The following is an 18,022-nucleotide window of genomic DNA, read 5'->3' on the forward strand; positions in this document are numbered from 1 at the left end:
TACTTCCCACCCTGTTCTCCTGCACTTCAGATGTATAGAATTGTGTTAACTATGACCTTTGAGTGTTAATCATCCTTGATCCATTCACAACACCGTTCAATAATATAATAAACATCCAATCCAATAATCAGAATAAGTAACCTATATTTATCTATCTACATGTGCCTTTCTTGTCTCATCCCATTGGATCTCCCTCAAATAATATTTTGATCCTAAATGTTAGATTTATCGTTTGTTTGCTTTTTGTTGTTTTTACTTGCCTAACCACACACAACACCACACACACACACACAACCTCTATTGGTTATATGGTTTCCTGGTTTTTTTGTTTGTTTGTTCTTTGTTTTTTTACAGTCCAGAGGTCTTTTATTTTATTTCTTCAACGCCTATTACGCATGAATTCATAGGGAAGAGATTCCAGCATTCCAGCAGCTCAGGCTCTTTCCCACTGGTTCTCACACAGTGTGCTTCTCTGGGTGGAGCAGGCTGGTGCTTCAGTTGAACCTAGGTACTTTTCTCTTTGGCTTCCTTCTTTTTCTGATCATTTTCCTTCACACGTTTCAGGAAGCTACCTCGGCTCTTAGAGTGTTTAATGTCCTCAATACGCATATTAATTCTCTTGGCAAGAATCTTGCCCTTAACTGGTTTGTTTAAAACAATGCCAAAAGCATGCTGGGTAAAATTGTAGACTCTTCCAGTTTTGCCATGGTAACACCTGTGGGGCATTCGTTTTTGAACAGTACCCATTCGCTTGATGTCTACAATATCACCTTTCTTATAAATTTGCGTATATGTGGCCAAAGGAACAACTCCATGTTTTCTCAAAGGCCTAGAGAACATATATTGGGTGCCTTTCCTCTTTGCCTTTGTATTCATCATTTTGACAAATTACTGGAAGATGACGGTTCTGGCCAAAAGGCTGGTTTTGTTTTTGGATCACATTTTCTTGCTTCTCTGCATGAGAATCTTGGATCAGATGATGGACATTGTGAAGGTTATATCATTTACTGTCTAGACTTTGTAATCTTCCTTTAAACATAACAATGTTATTTTGAGTTTTTTTTCCAGCAGGCTTACTGATTCTTTCAAAGGAATTGTTTGTTTGTTTCATAAAAAACTGGATCTGCTGTATTACCAAGGCTGGGCTCAACTCTTGGGCTCAAGTAGTCCTCCTGCTTCAGTCTCCTGAGTAGCTGGGACTTCAGACATGCATCACCATGGCCGGCTTAAAGACTGTTGTTAATCTTTGTTAGGGTTGGTCTGGAGTACCCTATACTAGTAGCTATTTTAGTTTTGCTCCAAAGGTGCAGCTTTTCTGGGGCCTTTAGTGAATACATGAAGTGTTTAGCAAGGTGTTTCTACTCTACTTGGTCAGAAATGTAACAGCTCTCAGTCCTCCAAGAGTTGTTTAGCTTCAGTTACCTGGTAACTGTTCTTAGTGGGATTCATCCATGCTATCACATATGGTTTGTATTTATTCACTTTTACTAGTTGCTGTGCTAAATTCTTTCTATGATTTTTCATGTGGTGGTATTATCACTTATTTTATAGATGGAAAATATGAGGTGCAGAGAAGTGATGGAAAAAAGAGAGGATCAGGATTTCAGTTTTTTTCTGCATTTCTCATCATCCCATGAAGTCTCTGGATAACATAAGCCAAGTTTTCATATCCCTTGACGTGTATGATACTTACATGGTGCCAAGAACAAGATGCGTGCTCAATAAATATTTATCACTATAGGCAAAAGTGGGCACAGATGGAAAATAAAATTATTTGAAGGTAACAAACACTTGATTAAGAATTACTCAGCAAAATAACATTGAATCAGAATAAATGGGTTCTGGGCTTCACCCCATTGTGAATGAATAATATATTACTTTTAGGCAGTGTTTTCCTATACTTGTTTACGTTTGCTCCTCACAAAAACCTGCTGAGCTAACCTAGGGTAAGGTCTTGATAGGAAGACATCCCAGAGTCACAAGGCAACAAACACATGATAAAGGCAAGTTTTAAAATCAGATCTTCTGAATGTAAAAAGATATATATGTATTTTAGAAGGGTCTCACTCTCACCTAGGCTGGAGTGCAGTGGCGCTATCATAGTTCCCTGCAGCCTCAAACTCCTGGGCTCACATGATCCTCTCACTATCTTAATCGCCTTGAGTCTCAGTTTTCCCATCTATAAAATGGGGATATCACCTAGTTCACTAGGTTGCTCTGTTGTTTAAGTGAAATAAATATAAAGCATATTGAAATACTTAAAGAATTCAATAAATGTTTCTTATTAGAAAACAAACATATGGTAATTTTTGAGCCAGAGTCTTGTTCTGTTGCCCAGGCTGGAGTGCAGTGGCACAATCTCGGCGTATCACAACCTCTGCCTTCTGGGTTCAAGGACGTCTCCTGGGTTCAAGTGATTCTCGTGGCTCAGCCTCCCGAGTAGCTCGAACTACAGTTGCACACCACCACGCTCAGCTAATTTGTGTATTTTTTCCAGAGACGGGGTTTCATCATGTTGGCCAGGCTGGTCTCGAACTCATGACATCAGGTGATCCGCCCACCTTGGCCTCCCAAAGTTCTGGGATTACAGGCATGAGCCACCATGCCCGGCAAAAAAAAAAGAAAAAAAAAAAAGAAAAAGAAAAAAAAAAAACTTAAACAAACAAAAAACCCAACAGGGTTTATGACTCCACATCCTGCCAACCATCAACCACATCGTATTGTACCTCTCACCATATATTTTTACCTAACATTTCTTAGCTTTGGTTTTCTTACTGAAAACAGGGGAGGCTGAACTTAACTATACATAACTCTTCTGCTTCTAAATGTGTCTGAGAGAGAGACTGAAATAAGCAAGGGAGAGTGGATGCCCTTCTTGCTTAAATATAAGATCCCAATTTTCATCCGAGATGAGCTTAAACTTCCAGTCCTGTGAATTTGCTACTCTTTTTGAAGCTAATAACAATTAAAAAATAGAGCTATCTTTAATTCAGCAAAAAATAATTATTTCTAAATCCTGAGAGATCAATGAGACTGCAAATCTAACAAATTCATTTTTAATGATGAAAACCCTAATTTCATCATAAGGAGGCAATGATAAGATTCCTTTATTTTGTATAAAACATTATAATTTATCGTTTTTAACAAAATGGACACCACAAGTTTTCCTTTCAGAATAAATGTTTTAATCACCGTTTGGATGTGATATCTTTTGATCAACAGGAGTTTTTAGCATCTCTAAACACTCTTACAAATTATTCAGGGCTCACTTTGGATTTTAAAATTAGCATTTGATTCATTTAAGTAATAAATGCAAAAGCCCAGTTTCCCCCTTACATTTAAGTTCATTTTACACATTTTAAAATTCGATTTATAAATAAGGTAATATTATAAAATTTACTTTTAAGGTGGCCTTTGATTATTGCTTAGTCCGATTTGCAAACTTCCTTAAATATTTTAAGCAACCTATGCATTTATTGTTTTCAAATTTTTAAAGTTCTTTAGTTTTCTAACTTACAAGGAAACCTTCCTAGGTATTTAAATAAGCATAATAAACCTAATAAGTAATCTTGTATTTATGCTGAATCCTTATAAATTACATAAAATTATCTTAAGCTTTTCAACCTAAGAGAAGTCTGGATCAATGGTGATGTTTCACATTTTAAATTTAGGGCCATTTGGCTAATCTATTTAATAATTAATATATTCAGAATTTCTTAAACATTACATTACTTAAAACTACCACAGTCACAGTTTATCCACAAACATAAACCTGAAATATTAGAACTAAATTTTTGCTTTTCAAAAAGCATTCCTCTACTGAATTCTAGCTCTTTTTAGGACTAATTCACTTCCAACAAAAAAACAATTCGGTCTACCCACTATCATACCAGAGATTTCAGTAAGGAGCTTAAGCTGAGGCATCCAAGACAATTTCTCTCTCAACCATGATGGGCAGGTGGAAGCTTCCATGGCCACGCCCTCCATGTGGAGCAGACTCACAGCCCAGGGCCACTGAGACCAAGCAACATGTTACATAAGTGTCAAGGCTGGGTTAATTTGGCAACTCATTCTAGATTGTTTTATTATTTGATTATATTAAAATAATTTAAGTTTAATTTTTTTTTCTAAAATTCTTTTCATGTCTCCTAATTGAGACCTGGTTAGAATCCACATATCCCTCTTGTCTTATCCAGCTCTAAGTCACAGTTCTGGGGACATTTTAATGATGTCTCCAAGCACATACAGACATTGCCAGGAACCTTGCTGCTCACTAACAGATGCTCCAGTCCTTGGACACCCCACATTTGAAAAGGCAGCACTGTCTGTGAGAAAAACATAAATAATTTAAACAAAATAGGAAGAGCTAGAAAGAGAACTAGTGTGAAAAGTCAAGACAAATCAAAGTATATTATTGGAATGTAGAAGTGATCTACAGTGAGACCAGAGTCTATCACATGCACACATAGAAAATGATTATATTTGTTCAGCACATCAGCATAAATATGTAAGGTAGCTCTCAACTGAATGAGGTCTTCCCAAGAGATCCAGCACGTCCCCAGGCCCTGCCTGGCTGCCCTGTGGGCTGAGAGAATCAATATGTCAACACATCTGATATCTATTCACTGTATGATAGCACAGATTATCTGGGCTAAGGGTTCTTGTAATTTAAAAAATACTATTTAAGACAGAAGTGTGATAAGGGAGCCTACAACTTGTATGGCCCCCATGGACTCATAGTAATTGTTGAGATGTTTAAGATCTGAGGCCGGCTCCTTAGTGACACTGAACAAACATATTTCAGCATCAATCAATTGCATAACCATCACCTAAGTATCAATGTCGTGAATATCCACCCACTAATATGCACATATAATTACATATATTTTACATCTTAAAGTGCAGCAAAATTATTTTTTTAAAGCTCCCTCATCATCTTTCAAAAACATTTATTCTCGTTAGGCATTCTGATTCACTTTTACTAACATGTAATAGGAAATGTAAGTTTCTTGTTTTATTTATTTGTTCAACAAAGGGAACACATCTAGTGAATGAAAAAGCTAGTACTTGAACCCAGGTTCTTAACTATAATCTTATCACATTAGTTGCTGCTGAGGCACACATTATTAACCATCATTAGTAGGTAAGTTTTCTGCAGAACTAAAGAGATATCCGAAGACAACAATAGCCAACACCACCATCAGAATTGGCCCCAGAAGAATAGGATCTTGGATATTTTATTTTTGCATAAATACAATTCAAGTTTCCACAACTCAAAAGAAAAGAGGGAACCTGGAGAAGTTTCAGTGTACAACCATAAAGTTTGATTTTTTTTTTTTTAGTCATATGAGGAAAGCTGAATAATACCAATTTACTTAGCTTAAGGGTGAGAAAAGTTCTCACGTACAAGAAAGCCCACGTCCCTGGCTTAATCTTAAATGATATATCCATGTGATTTTTTTTTTTGACGGAGTTTTGCTCTGTTGCCCAGGCTGGAGTGCAGTGGTGTGATCTCGGCTCACTGTAATCTCCACTTACTGGTTCAAGTGATTCTCCTGCCTCAGCCTCCCAAGTAGCTGGGACTACAGGCACACACCACCATAACTGGCTAATTTTTGTATTTTTAGTAGAGAGAGGGTTTCACCATGTTGGCCAGGCTGGTCTCAAACTCCTGACCTCAGGTGATCTTCCTGCCTCGGCCTCCCAAAGTGCTGGGATTATAGGCGTTAGCCACCATGCCCGGTCATGATTTCTTTTTTCTTTTTCTTTCTAATTTTTTTTTTCTTAGAAACAGGATCTCACTCTGATGCCCAGGCTAGAGTGCAGTGGTGCAATCTCAGCTCACTGTAGCCTTGACCTCCGGGGCTCAAGTGATCCTCCCACCTCAGCCTGCTGAGTAGCTGGGACCACGGGTGTGTGCCCCCACACCCAGCTAATTTTGCTTATTTTTTATAGCGACGAGAGCTCACTATGTTGCCCAGGCTGGTCTTGAACTCTTGGCCTCAAGTGATCTTTCCATCTCGGCCTCCCAAAGTGCTGAGATTACAGGTGTGAGCCACGGCACCTGGTCTATTTCTGTGGTTTCTTACTTAAAATGATAAGCCGGCCAGGCTCAATGGCTCAAGCCTGTAATTCCAGTACTTTGGGAGGCCGAGGCGGGCAGATCACGAGGTCAGGAGATCGAGACCATCCTGGCTAATACGGTGAAACCCCATCTCTACTAAAAATTCAAAAAATCAGCTGGGCATGATTGCAGGCACCTATAGTCCCAGCTACTCAGGAGGCTGAGGCAGGAGAATGGCGTGAACCTGGGAGGCGAAGCTTGCAGTGAGCGGAGATTGTGCCACTGAACTCCAACCTGGGTGACAGAGTGAGATTCTGTCTCAAAAAATAAATAAATAAATAAACAAATAGATAAATAAATAAAATAAAAATGATAAGCCTTTCAAGAACAGTCTAGAAACTACCATAGAATTTTAGAGTTATAAGTACACCATCAGTTAGATTGCATTATTAACCAGCCAATCATCAAACATGCCTCCAAAAAGAAAGTCCTTTATTAGGTTAAATATATGTATATTTATAATTTAAATCCTCAGTTCTAAACATACCTGCATGCAATCTCAAGGCAACAGAAAAAAAACTGAAGAAATTCTAACATGGAAATGTGGTGTCCTTAGCCAAAATAACAAATAGAGAGGATAGAAATGTTTATCCTTACAACAGAGCAAGATAAAATATACTTAAGCCAAAGCACGAGAAATGCAAGTCATGTTTAAGGAAGATTTCACTGACAGTTAAGTGAAATTATTGCTCACTGGAAAAAGAAATAGGAAAAGATACTTAATTTCCTTCTCTGAAGGCCTTATGTAGTATTTTAAACTTATTAAATATAATCATATAGGGTGTATTTGGGAAATAGAAATACTTTTAAATTACCTATACTCCCGTACTGCTGTATTTCTAACAAAGCAACTGCCATCACTTCTGGTGTATCCTTGGCTAATCTTTCTTAATTATATTCATTGATTACATAGCTGTTGCTATAACACAACACATACCTTTGTATTTAACAATTTTTGTTTGTTTGTTTGACATTCTCCAAGCATTGTTTTTATATTGCAGTTGATTTGATTTGATAATTGTTCTTTCTCTTTTTTTTTTTTGAAACAGAGTCTTGCTCTGTCACACAGGCTAGAGTGTAGTGGCATGATCTTGGCTCATTGCAACCTTCGCCTCCTGGGTTCAAGCAATCCTCCTACCTCAGCCTCCTGAGTAGATTAGACTACAGGTGAGCACAACCACGCCCACCTAATTTTTGTACTTTTAGTAGAGACGGAGCTTCATCATGTTGGCCACGCTGGTCGGAATTCATGACCTCAAATGATCCACCCGCCTTGGCCTCCCAAAGTGCTGGGATTACAGGGGCTGATAATTGTTCTTGAAATTAAAATTCCATCGAGTATATATATACACTGTAACTTCCTTAATCATTGCCATATTGTTGCTTCTCATTCCCTATCAGTATAAATTGTGCTGCAATGGACATGTTCATGCAAATGGCTTTTATTCCTGTTTGGACAAGTTTCTCAAGATGAAATCCCAGAAGTTGGATCAGAGGCTAGGAACTTTTTTGTGGCTTCCTAAATTCTTTCCAGGAAGGTATCTTTTTCAGTTGCCATCAGCAGTGCCTCAGAGCACCAGTTTTACTGAAGGTTCATTGGCATTGAATATCATGGCTTTTTTTTTTTTAGACAGAGTCTCGCTCTATCCGCCAGGCTGGAGTGCAGTGGCTCCATCTCGGCTCACTGCAACCTCCGCCTCCAGGGTTCAAGTGATTCTCATGCCTCAGCCTCCCGAGTAGCTGGGATTGCAGGTGCCTGCCACCATGTCCGGCTAATTTTTTGTATTTTTAGTAAAGAAAGGGTTTTGTCATGTTGGCCAGGCTGGTCTCAAACTCCTGACCTCAGGTGATCCACCTGCCTTGGCCTACAAAAGTGCTAGGATTACAGGCACGGGCCACTGCGCCCAGCTGAATATCATAGCTTTTTTTAAAATATATGTTTGCCTTTTCAGTAGGAAGTAATTGGTCCCTCACTCTAGGTTCTTGTTTTTGTTTGAGATAGGAACTTGCTCTGTCACCCAGGCTAGAGGGCAGTGGTGTGGTATCTGGAAGTCCCAAACTCCTGGGCTCAAGTGATCCTCCTGCCCTGGTGGCCTAAAGTGCTATAATTTACAGGTGTGAGTCACTTTGCACCCAGCCTCTTGGCTTTTACTTATAGCTACAGGACAACACAGTAATTGGCAATGTATCTAATTTACCACTTCATCAGTTCACTGAATGAGATGTTTACTTAAAGCAATCTTAAGGACAGGTAATGACTCCCATTTGGAATGATGTTCAACCATCTCATTATTTTGATGTACAAATAGAAAAGATGGTCTTTCTCAACTGTTGGCTTAGAAGTCACATTTTGTAGATTGATTTAAGCCTGTTTATGTTTTAAACTGTTTGAAACTGAAGAAGACAGAATTTGAAGGAGAAATATTCACAGGCAAGAATATTTATTAATAGAAGGAATTTGACTCTAAATATGCGCAACTATATTCAAACCTCCAAACATAATTAGCAAGCTTTAAAACTTACGGAAAGTACCCCAGCCTTAAAAAAAGTCAGCTGCAATAAGATCATGAGCATCACTTTTTAAATTAAAATATAAAAATAAAGTATTTCTTTGTTAATTATTTCTGCCTGCAAACGTATCAGCCCTGATCAGTAAGTTCAATCCAACCCACAGTTATTTAACACCTATTTAATTCATGGTACTGTATGCTCTGATCTACAAAGGTAGATGAGATTTCAAAAAGTCCTGATCTTTTCCCTCAAGGCACACAGAACTTTATATCATAGACCAGTGAATCATTTTCAGTTGATAGTTCAGAAACTATGTCCAAGACTGTAAAATAACATGTTGCATCTGGAACACTATGAGACTTAGGGCAATTTACTTGAAGGCGTATTTGCCTCGGATCCTGTCCAAGAAAGCATCAAAGCTTTTTGGTTGTTGTTTCATTTTTTTAATCATGTGGTCTCATCTATGAACAGGTCCACAGCATAGTCCTGTAGAGTAGCCTGGGCTCATGTGTTTACAAATAAAAAATCAATACCCTCCTTAAAATATTGACTTGCTGTCTTCACAGAGAGCACACTTTCAAATGAGCCTGCCTAGTGTGTATTGATTTGAATAGTTTTTTAAAAATCTATGTTTTTACTGGATATTGGAAAATACCTTGCTAGAACTAAAAAAACGTTAACAGCCATTGCCAAGTTTTCTGAACAGAGTATATTAATAGCTAGTTGATATGACAAGTATTAACTTAGCCATACACCCAGATTACACTTGGCTACAAGTCTGGGTTAGCCATGCATGTCAGTTACTGCCCATTATTGGAGCCGGGGCTTACACGATCTTTATAAAAGACTGGGCGTTGTCTCCATTTCCAACGAACATGTAGTCTCATGGAGGATTTAGTATAACATTCAGAGAGAATAACCGTCATGATGACAATGTGCTGAAGATGGAAGCGGATGGGAGCAATATTAAAGTTAATCAGGCGTGGGATGTAAACTAACATTTTTAAAGTGCCTCCCCATACCAAGCACTGAGTTAGGCCCTTGATGTGTTTAGTCTGACATTTTTCTAAGGAGTGCATGGAAAAAGTTTTCTTTCAACTTTGACAATGTAGAAACTAAAGCTTAGAGAAATAAAACAATTATTGTCAAGCCCCCATAACCAATAACTTGCATTGTCAGGATTCAAATTCAGAACAGCCCAACTCCAGAGCTTATGTTCTCTTTTTTATACCATCATGTGCAATAAAAGTATCTGAGAAGACAGAGGTCAAATGTGATCAGAGGGAAAGGCAATTGGTCAAGGGCACCACCTTAAATATTTGAAATTCTTTAAACAAATAATCCAGTCTGCCCTTGAAGTTATTTGGGGTTCCACTATGCTGTTCTAAAGTTATTTGGGACCACCAACCAATAAATAATGTGAACTTGAGGGAGGTGATAAAGAACAAGGTCAGGAAGAAATCAGAGTGCTTCCCTCACTCCCTTTATTTGAGACAGGGTTTTGCTCTCTTGTCCAGGCTGGAGTGCAGTAACACATTCATAGATCGCTGCGGCCTCAAACTCTGGAGCTCAAGTGATCCTCCCAACTCAGCCTCCTGAGTATCTGGGACCACAGACACCACGCCTGGCTAATTTTTATATTGTTTTTTAGTAGAATCTTGCCATGTTGCTCAGGCTGATCCTTTTAACTTAAAATGTTTCCTTTAATAAAAAATATAAATTACTGAAATGTAGATATACAGCATTGGCATTAATAAACATGTGAAGCTGGACGTGGTAGCTCATGCCGGTAATCCCAGCACTTGGGGAGGCCAAAGTGGGAGGATCACTTGAGCCCAGGAGTTCAAGACCAGCCTGGGCAACAGAGCAAGAAACCATCTCTACAAAAAATTTAAAAAATTAGCCAGGTGTGGTGGTGCACACCTGTGGTCCCAGGTGCTTGGGAGGCTGAGGCAGGAGGATTGCTTTAGCCTGGGAGGTCAAAGCTGCAGTGAGCCATAATCACACCACTGCACTGAGCTATAATCACACCACTGCACTACAGCCTGGGTGACAGAGTGAAACTGGTGTTTTGTTTTGTTTTGTTTTAAAAGCATGTGGAAAAGAAGGTTGGGCTCCACAGCTTCATTTATGTAAAAAACTTGATTGACATACTATTTTAAATGGTTAATTTGCTTATTAGAGCTGTTTTTCTAAAATATATCTTCTTCTTGCTTGATTCTCTCTGGCTTCTGTAGCTTTTGCCACTTAGACCCTCCTTTTCTTTTTATTGTTTATCATCAACTGCTGTCAGCTGTCAAATCATGCTGGCTGACAGCAAAATTACTGTGCATTTAGACACAAGTGACAAGACTCTGTCCTGGCCATGTTTTCAAAGGAATCCGGGTGGTTTTAAAAAATCTGTTTATGGGCCATTATTAGAAAGTGGTAACAATTGCTCTCCAGTGGAAGGTCAAGACAATTTGTCTGACCAAGTGATTTGTGAAGCTTCCATAGTGAATGAAGAATCTGTGGTCATCTAAATATAAGCAGCAGAAGGTGGTCTTAGGCAGAATAAGTGACATCTAGAAAGCTTTAGTGAAGTATCAATTTTGCAGGACAGTGGAAAAAAAAAAAAAAGAAAAAGAAAGATTAACAGCTTTCTGTTAGTTACACAAAAGGAAAATGCCCTGGTGCCAACCACCACTCCTCCTCACCGCAGAAGGTGAGTTTTAGGAGTCAGGTAGTGACTTTGGCTCAGACAGTGTTTGTATGTCAGAGTGCTCGCCATGCGACTCAGCAAGTGACTTCTTCTATCTGAGAGCCCATTTCCCCATCTATAAGAGAAAAATCATCTATCAACCCTGCAAGGTAGGTGTGGGAATTAAAGGCAGTGAAAAATTAAGCAATGACTCATGATAGAAACTCAGCGATGTGAGCTCCTTCTGACTCACTCTTCTGCTCCTGAAGCATTTTTCAGCTACCTGTGAGGACGGCGGAAAGACACCATGCGTGTTTCCCCCACTGTTGTCTTGCATCCTTGCTGTGTTAATGTGGGGTTTATTTGTTTAAAACAGTTTTTTTTAAAAACTGGCCAGGTGCAGGGGCTCATGTCTGTAATCCCAGCACTTTGGGATGCCGAGGTGGAAGCATTGTCCACGGCCGGGAGTTTCAGACCATCCTGGGTAACACAGTGAGACCCCGGGCTTTACAAAAAAATTTTAAAAATTAATTTAAAAATCTTTCCTTTCACCCTCTCTCCCTCCCTGCCATCTACATGCATTCAAGTACATGTGTATTTTAGGAAAATGTACATGTTTATTGGAGACAAAGCAGATAAGCCAAAAGAAGAATATAAAACTTCCTGTGATCCACATTACAGGTAGATGTACTCTGTGTGTGTGTTAAGGGAGGCTGTGTGCGTGCTTCTAAATCAGTAGTTCTCAGCCTTAGCTTACTTGGGGAGCTATTGAAGTAGATGTCTAGGACACCCACTCAGAGATTCTGACTTAATCAGGCTGAGATGGGGTTTGGTCATTGGATGTTTAGCCAAGGCGGGTGGATCACAAGGTCAGGAGATCCAGACCATCCTGGCTAACATGGCGAAACCCCATCTCTACTAAAAATACAAAAAATTAGCCGGGCGTGGTGACACGTGCCTGTAGTCCCAGCTACTCGGGAGGCTGAGGCAGGAGAATCGCTTGAACCCAGGAGGCGGAGGTTGCAGTGAGCTAAGATCGTGCCACTGCACTCCAGCCAATGACAGAACGAGACTCCATCTTAGGAAAAAAAAAAAAAAAATTGGTTCCTCAAGTGGTCCTTACTGTGCAACCAGTATCTGCTATAGACTTCTTTCTATCCTCATATCATATTTGCACAAAATAAGCTCATAGCCTGCCATTTCCCCTTAATATATTGTGAAGATCCTCTAATGTAGATAAATGAACTTCCATAAAATAATTTTTAAAAGCAAAAGCTAGAAAGAATGAATTTATTCAAATAAAAGAAACTTAAAAGACATAGAACTAGAGATATTAGAAATCTACATGCAGTCAAAAGGTGAATATAAATTAGCTAATTCCATAAACATTTCAGCTTAAGTATCTGCAAAGTAATATGCACATCTTTTCTTTCACAGAGATACAATATACATGTTCATGTCATGTTGATTCTGGCAAAAATCAGAGAAATCAAAAATATTCTTGAGTTTCATAAACTCTGTGAAGCTAGTTTCAACAGCAACATTCTATATGAATATAAAACCCCAATATTTCATAGGTGTATTTTATCTTGTCAGAAGCATAATGGTTTTAATTTTTAATAGTTATTTAGCTAATAGCATATATTAGCTTATTAATAATATTGTAATCAATGCTTTAATATTTTTCTTACATAATATCTCAGTATACATTGAGAACAAATATGAATGTTGATTATTTGCTATTAAAAATATTTTAAATATTTTTCAACATAAGAAAATAGCTATACACATTTAAATGTTTTCTTATAAAATAATAGTAAAACAAAATAATGGTGATTGCCATTTGCTGTTTCTAGTAATAAATGCTATCTTTATGGAAGTATAAATTATGTTCTTGTGCAATATGAGGGCATAGTATTCTGTTTTTGGTGGATTTGTTTTTTTTTTTTTTTTGAGACAAGTTCTCACTCTGCCACCCAACTTGGTGTACAGTGGCACAATCATGGGGCTCACTGCAGCCTCTACCTCCTGGGGTCAAGTGATCTTCCCACCTCAGCCTCCCAAGTAGCTGAGACTATAGGTGCATGCCACTACACCCAGCTAATATTACAGACAGGGTTTCACTATGTTTCCTAGGCTGGTCTTGAACTCCTGGTCTCAAATCATCCTCCCTCCTTGGTCTCCCAAACTACTGGGATTACAGTCATAAACCACCATGCTCGGCCAACACAAAGCATTCTGAAACAATGCTAGAAACTTCATTGGAGGAATTTTTCACAGTGCACTTTCACCTCATTGAGGTTGAAAATGTTCTTTCAGATGTTTTTCCACTTTGCTGTGAAGTAGATTGTTGTTTCATTGGTGGTTTCATTATGTGGCTTTAAAAAAAAGGTTTTGATTCCCTCCACAGTTCATAGTTCTCCGAATAGATATCTTTCTGTAACCTATGTATTTTGAGATATTTTGAATAATCAAACACCCTGTAGTAGGCAAAGCCTTTCAATGAAACCACAATAAACATGCTTCTACATACTTAGCCATATTACTAGGACATTCTGAAACCAAAGTAAGATGGTCTTCCCATTTCCATATTTCATTTAATTGTTTTAAAATCTTATCATTTTCATCACGTTTGGTTTGGTCCTTTTAAAAATAACAGTTTAAAGTAAGTTTAGACCAATTATTTTATATACTCCATTTACTTTTGGGTAATGACTTTATAAGAGGCAACAACTCAACACAACAGCAAAGTGAGATTTGTTATTTTTCTTTCTGATAATTGATGAGCATGAAAAAACAAACCAACACAACACCAAGAGCGCTACAAAGTTCACTTACACGTCTCTTCCTCTAGAAGTTAAAGCCACATTCAAAGTTAAATTCCAGAACTTGTGTCATTGATTCATGGTTATGAAAAGCCTCAGAAAAATACTCACTATATTTTTATTATGGGCCCTCTGTGATGAATCATAACCACTTCAGTTAAACTTCAGTTTATGGAATAATTTCTCAGGCAGGAGCCTCCACAAATCATGTAATTTTTTTAGTTACCAGGTTACAGTCATAACTTCTAGGGACTTTTTTTCCTTCTAACAAGATTTTGGAAAAGAATAACAATTTTTTTTTTTTTAATCCTTGCATTAGGCCCAATCTCTTAAAGTATATTTCTGTATCTAGAATCTGGGTCTACAAATACAGTCATTCAAACATGACTGTCCAGTCAGCTGGGATTACTCTCATTTGGGCCTATACCAAATTATTTTTTAATGATGGAATATCATTCCACTATACCATAATTTATTTAACTCAATAACCTGGTATTGGGAATATAAGTTATTTCTGAATTCTGACTTATATAAATTATAATAACTCTAAACATATTCCCATATTCTAAAATAAATTCTCTTTGAGGTGAATTGGTAGGTTGTATTATGTACATATAATCATTTGATACATAAAGACACATCTTATTTTCATTTGTACTTCTTTAATTGTAAGTTTGAACATTTGTTTCCGTGTGTTTATTGGCCATCTATATAAATTGTCTGTTCATGCCCTTCACCCATTTTCCATTTGAGTTGCTCATCTTTTTCTTATTGTTTTTATAAGTATTTATTTTGAGCAATTAGGTACAGATGAGATACTATAACAACATTTACCAAAATAGATTGGCTTAAAAAAAAAATAAAAACAGGAGTTATTTTTCTCTCATGAAACAGTTTAGAGGTGAGCATTCAGAGTTAGTAGGATGTCTCTGATGCATATGACCTTTTAGGGACTTGAGTTTCTTTCATCTGTTTGCTCAGCTATCTCCTAGCTATCCTTGTCTACATGGCTAAGTTAAGAATAAGACTGCCTGTACTCCAGCTCTTAGAGAGAGAGGAAGCATGGAGAATGTGTGTGTGTGTGTGTGTGTTTATATAGTTCAAAACTTAAAACTATTAAGGCCAGGACCCATACATGGCAAATTTCACTTATTTTCATCTAAGTGAGAACTTTGATATAGCCATATCATATCTACGTACAAGGGAGGATGAGATTATATTCTCTAGCTGCATAGCTATTTAACCAACTATGACTGTCTTCTATGGAATAGATAGAGAATGGATTCAGGTAGACAACAGGTAGTCTCTACAACAATGGATTAATTTTCACTTGTAAGTCCCTAAGATTTGGCTAAATCCTCACTTTCTCTGGGAAGTGTCCTATAATTTCTCTTCGCTATCAGAGTATACTGAGTTACTCCTTTTTCTATGCTGCCATTTTTACCTTATACCTACATCTACAATAGTAAAAATATAATGCTGTTATTTAATTATGTATTCTTCTTTCCAGCTAGAATTATGAGCTTCTTGTGAGACCATGTTTTCCAATCTTATTCATTTCTCCCACTCACCTCCTAGCAAAGTGTCTAGCATATATTAAGTATTCATTAAGTGACTTCAAATGAATAAAAGGACTGCTTTTTATGTAAAGCACTTTGCATCTTGAAAGTGCTTTATATAAATATTATTTCATATAATATTTATATGAAATATAAGAAATCTCAAAAGAATAATGGAAACTATTAGAAAGAGAAACAAAAAATAACTGAGCAAGTAATCAATACATAGCAGAATGACCTATATAAGAACCCAAAGAAGTAGCCACTATTATCCCTAAGAGATATTAAGTGAATTATCTAAAGTCAAATAGCTAGTATGATCTAATATCAAGATCAACTTTTCTGTCACTGCAATAAACACCATTTTTTTCTTTAAAAAAAAATATATTTTTTAAGACAGAATCTGGCTCTGTCACCTAGGCTGGAAAGCAGTGGCACTATCTCGACTCACTGCAGCCTCCACCTTCTGGGCTCAAGCAATCCTCCCACCTAAACCTCCTGAGTAGCTGAGACTATAGGCAGATACCACCATGCTGGGCTAATTTTTGTATTTGTTGTAGAGATTGGGTTTTGCCATATTGCCCAGGCAGGCAATCCACCTTCCTTGGCCTCCCAAAGTGCTGGGATGAGGCGTGAGCCACTGTGCCAGGCTGCAGTAACACCAATTTGGGCTTTTTTTTTTTTTTTTTTACTCTTCTGAGACAAAGTCTCACTCTGTCGCCCAAGCTGAAGTGCAGTAGTGCAACCTGTGCCTCCTAAGCTCAAGTGATTCTTGTGCCTCAGCCTCCCAAGTAGCTGGTATTATAGACGTGCGCCACCATACCTGGCTAATTTTTGCATTTTTAATAGAGATAGGGATTCACCATGTTGGCCAGGCTTGTCTTCAACTCCTGTCCTCAAGTGATCCACCCGCTTTGGCCTCCCAAAGTGCTGGGATTACAGGCATGAGCCACTGTGCCTGCCAATAAACACCAATTTGACTATGTTGCCTGTAAGTGGATTTCCACTTGTGGAAATAGTTCATGGCCTCATAGTGCTCCTGTACAACAATCAGAAAACTGGATACATTTTAAAATCACATTTTTTAAACATCAAAGCGATGTGAGCGCAACACAGACTAGACGAATTGAAATTCCAGAGAGAACGGGAAGTCCTTCTGGAGTAAGCTGATAATTACCTGCTGTTTTCTTCAGTTATCCATTTGCTGAATCTAAGCAGTGAGGAAGCATCAGGCTTAGCTATAGAGTGGGACTCTGCAGGAAAAAAGAGAAACCAATAAAGCTTTGTGCAAGGTTGATATGACAGATTGGAAATTTGGAGAGCGGCAAATGTGGTTAGCATCCCTGTGAAACACTAGTTGAATTCTGGGGTCATTAGAAAGAAGCTGAGAGGCTGTGTTTGAAAAAGTAGAATGTATCCAATAATTCTGCATTCTTTAGGAGACAAAATCCTGCTGGAGAGAAGGGGCCTGCTTCAAGCACCTAATTGGATTCTACCTCAAGACAATCTGCCATATTTGAAGCTCAGAATCTTCAAAGAGCAGAATAGAATGTGCTGTACTCTTTCAGGACTAAGGAGACAAAGACTTCTAGGGTCTCAGTTGAAAGCCTTGGAGGACCATGTCTAAGGAATAGGGGTGAACCAGAGCAGACCTAGCTTACTGAAATTACAATGTAATTGTAAACCCCTGGTTGGGTTAAGGTAATCAATCTCTCACCCTATCTGCAGAAGAAAAGAGAAACTCATGCTGGAATAAGATGCCATCTGGAGCTTCTATGATTCATTTGTATATATCCTACAGAATACAGTCAAAATTGCTAGACATGCAAAAACACAGGAAAAGATGACTTAAAAATCAAGAGAAAAACAGAAAATAGAAGTAGACACATTATGTTGGAGTTAGCAGACAATGATTTGAAAATAACCATGATTGATATGTCAAAAATGTCTGAAAATTGATAAAAAAGAATAAGATGCATGTTAAAACAAAATTGGAATCCATAACAAAAGAACCAATTAGATATTCTAGAAGAGAAAAATACAATATCTGAAATTAAAAACTCATTGGATCAATTCACCAGCTATACTGCGCATGCATGTGGGAGACCTAAAGAACATAGTAAAAAAGCAGGCAGAGACCAGAGAGAAATTTACTTTCAAAAAATAGAATGACACAGAGTAAGATCAATGAGTTTTCTGCTTTTCAGCTCAGTGTATTTATTCCCCAAGAATGTACAGCTCAGCTCAGGTAGCAGAAAGCTAAAGCCTCGCAGGCTTGATGTGTAAAAGAACAGAGTCCAAAGTTGGCAAAGAAGTTAGAATT

General features: G+C 37.9%; 1 long non-coding RNA gene across 1 annotated transcript; it reads left to right on the top strand.

Annotated features, from left to right (window-relative positions):
• The first annotated feature begins 702 nt into the window (after window positions 1-702).
• LOC111541091 lies at window positions 703-17,685 on the top strand. Its single transcript, XR_002731193.1, has 4 exons — window positions 703-994; window positions 1,552-1,780; window positions 7,174-7,291; window positions 17,139-17,685. It is a non-coding gene; the product is annotated as an uncharacterized LOC111541091 (long non-coding RNA).
• Window positions 17,686-18,022: the final 337 nt, after the last annotated feature.

Source organism: Piliocolobus tephrosceles, chromosome 5 (assembly GCF_002776525.5).
Source record: "Piliocolobus tephrosceles isolate RC106 chromosome 5, ASM277652v3, whole genome shotgun sequence".
Taxonomy (NCBI): Eukaryota; Metazoa; Chordata; class Mammalia; order Primates; family Cercopithecidae; genus Piliocolobus; species Piliocolobus tephrosceles.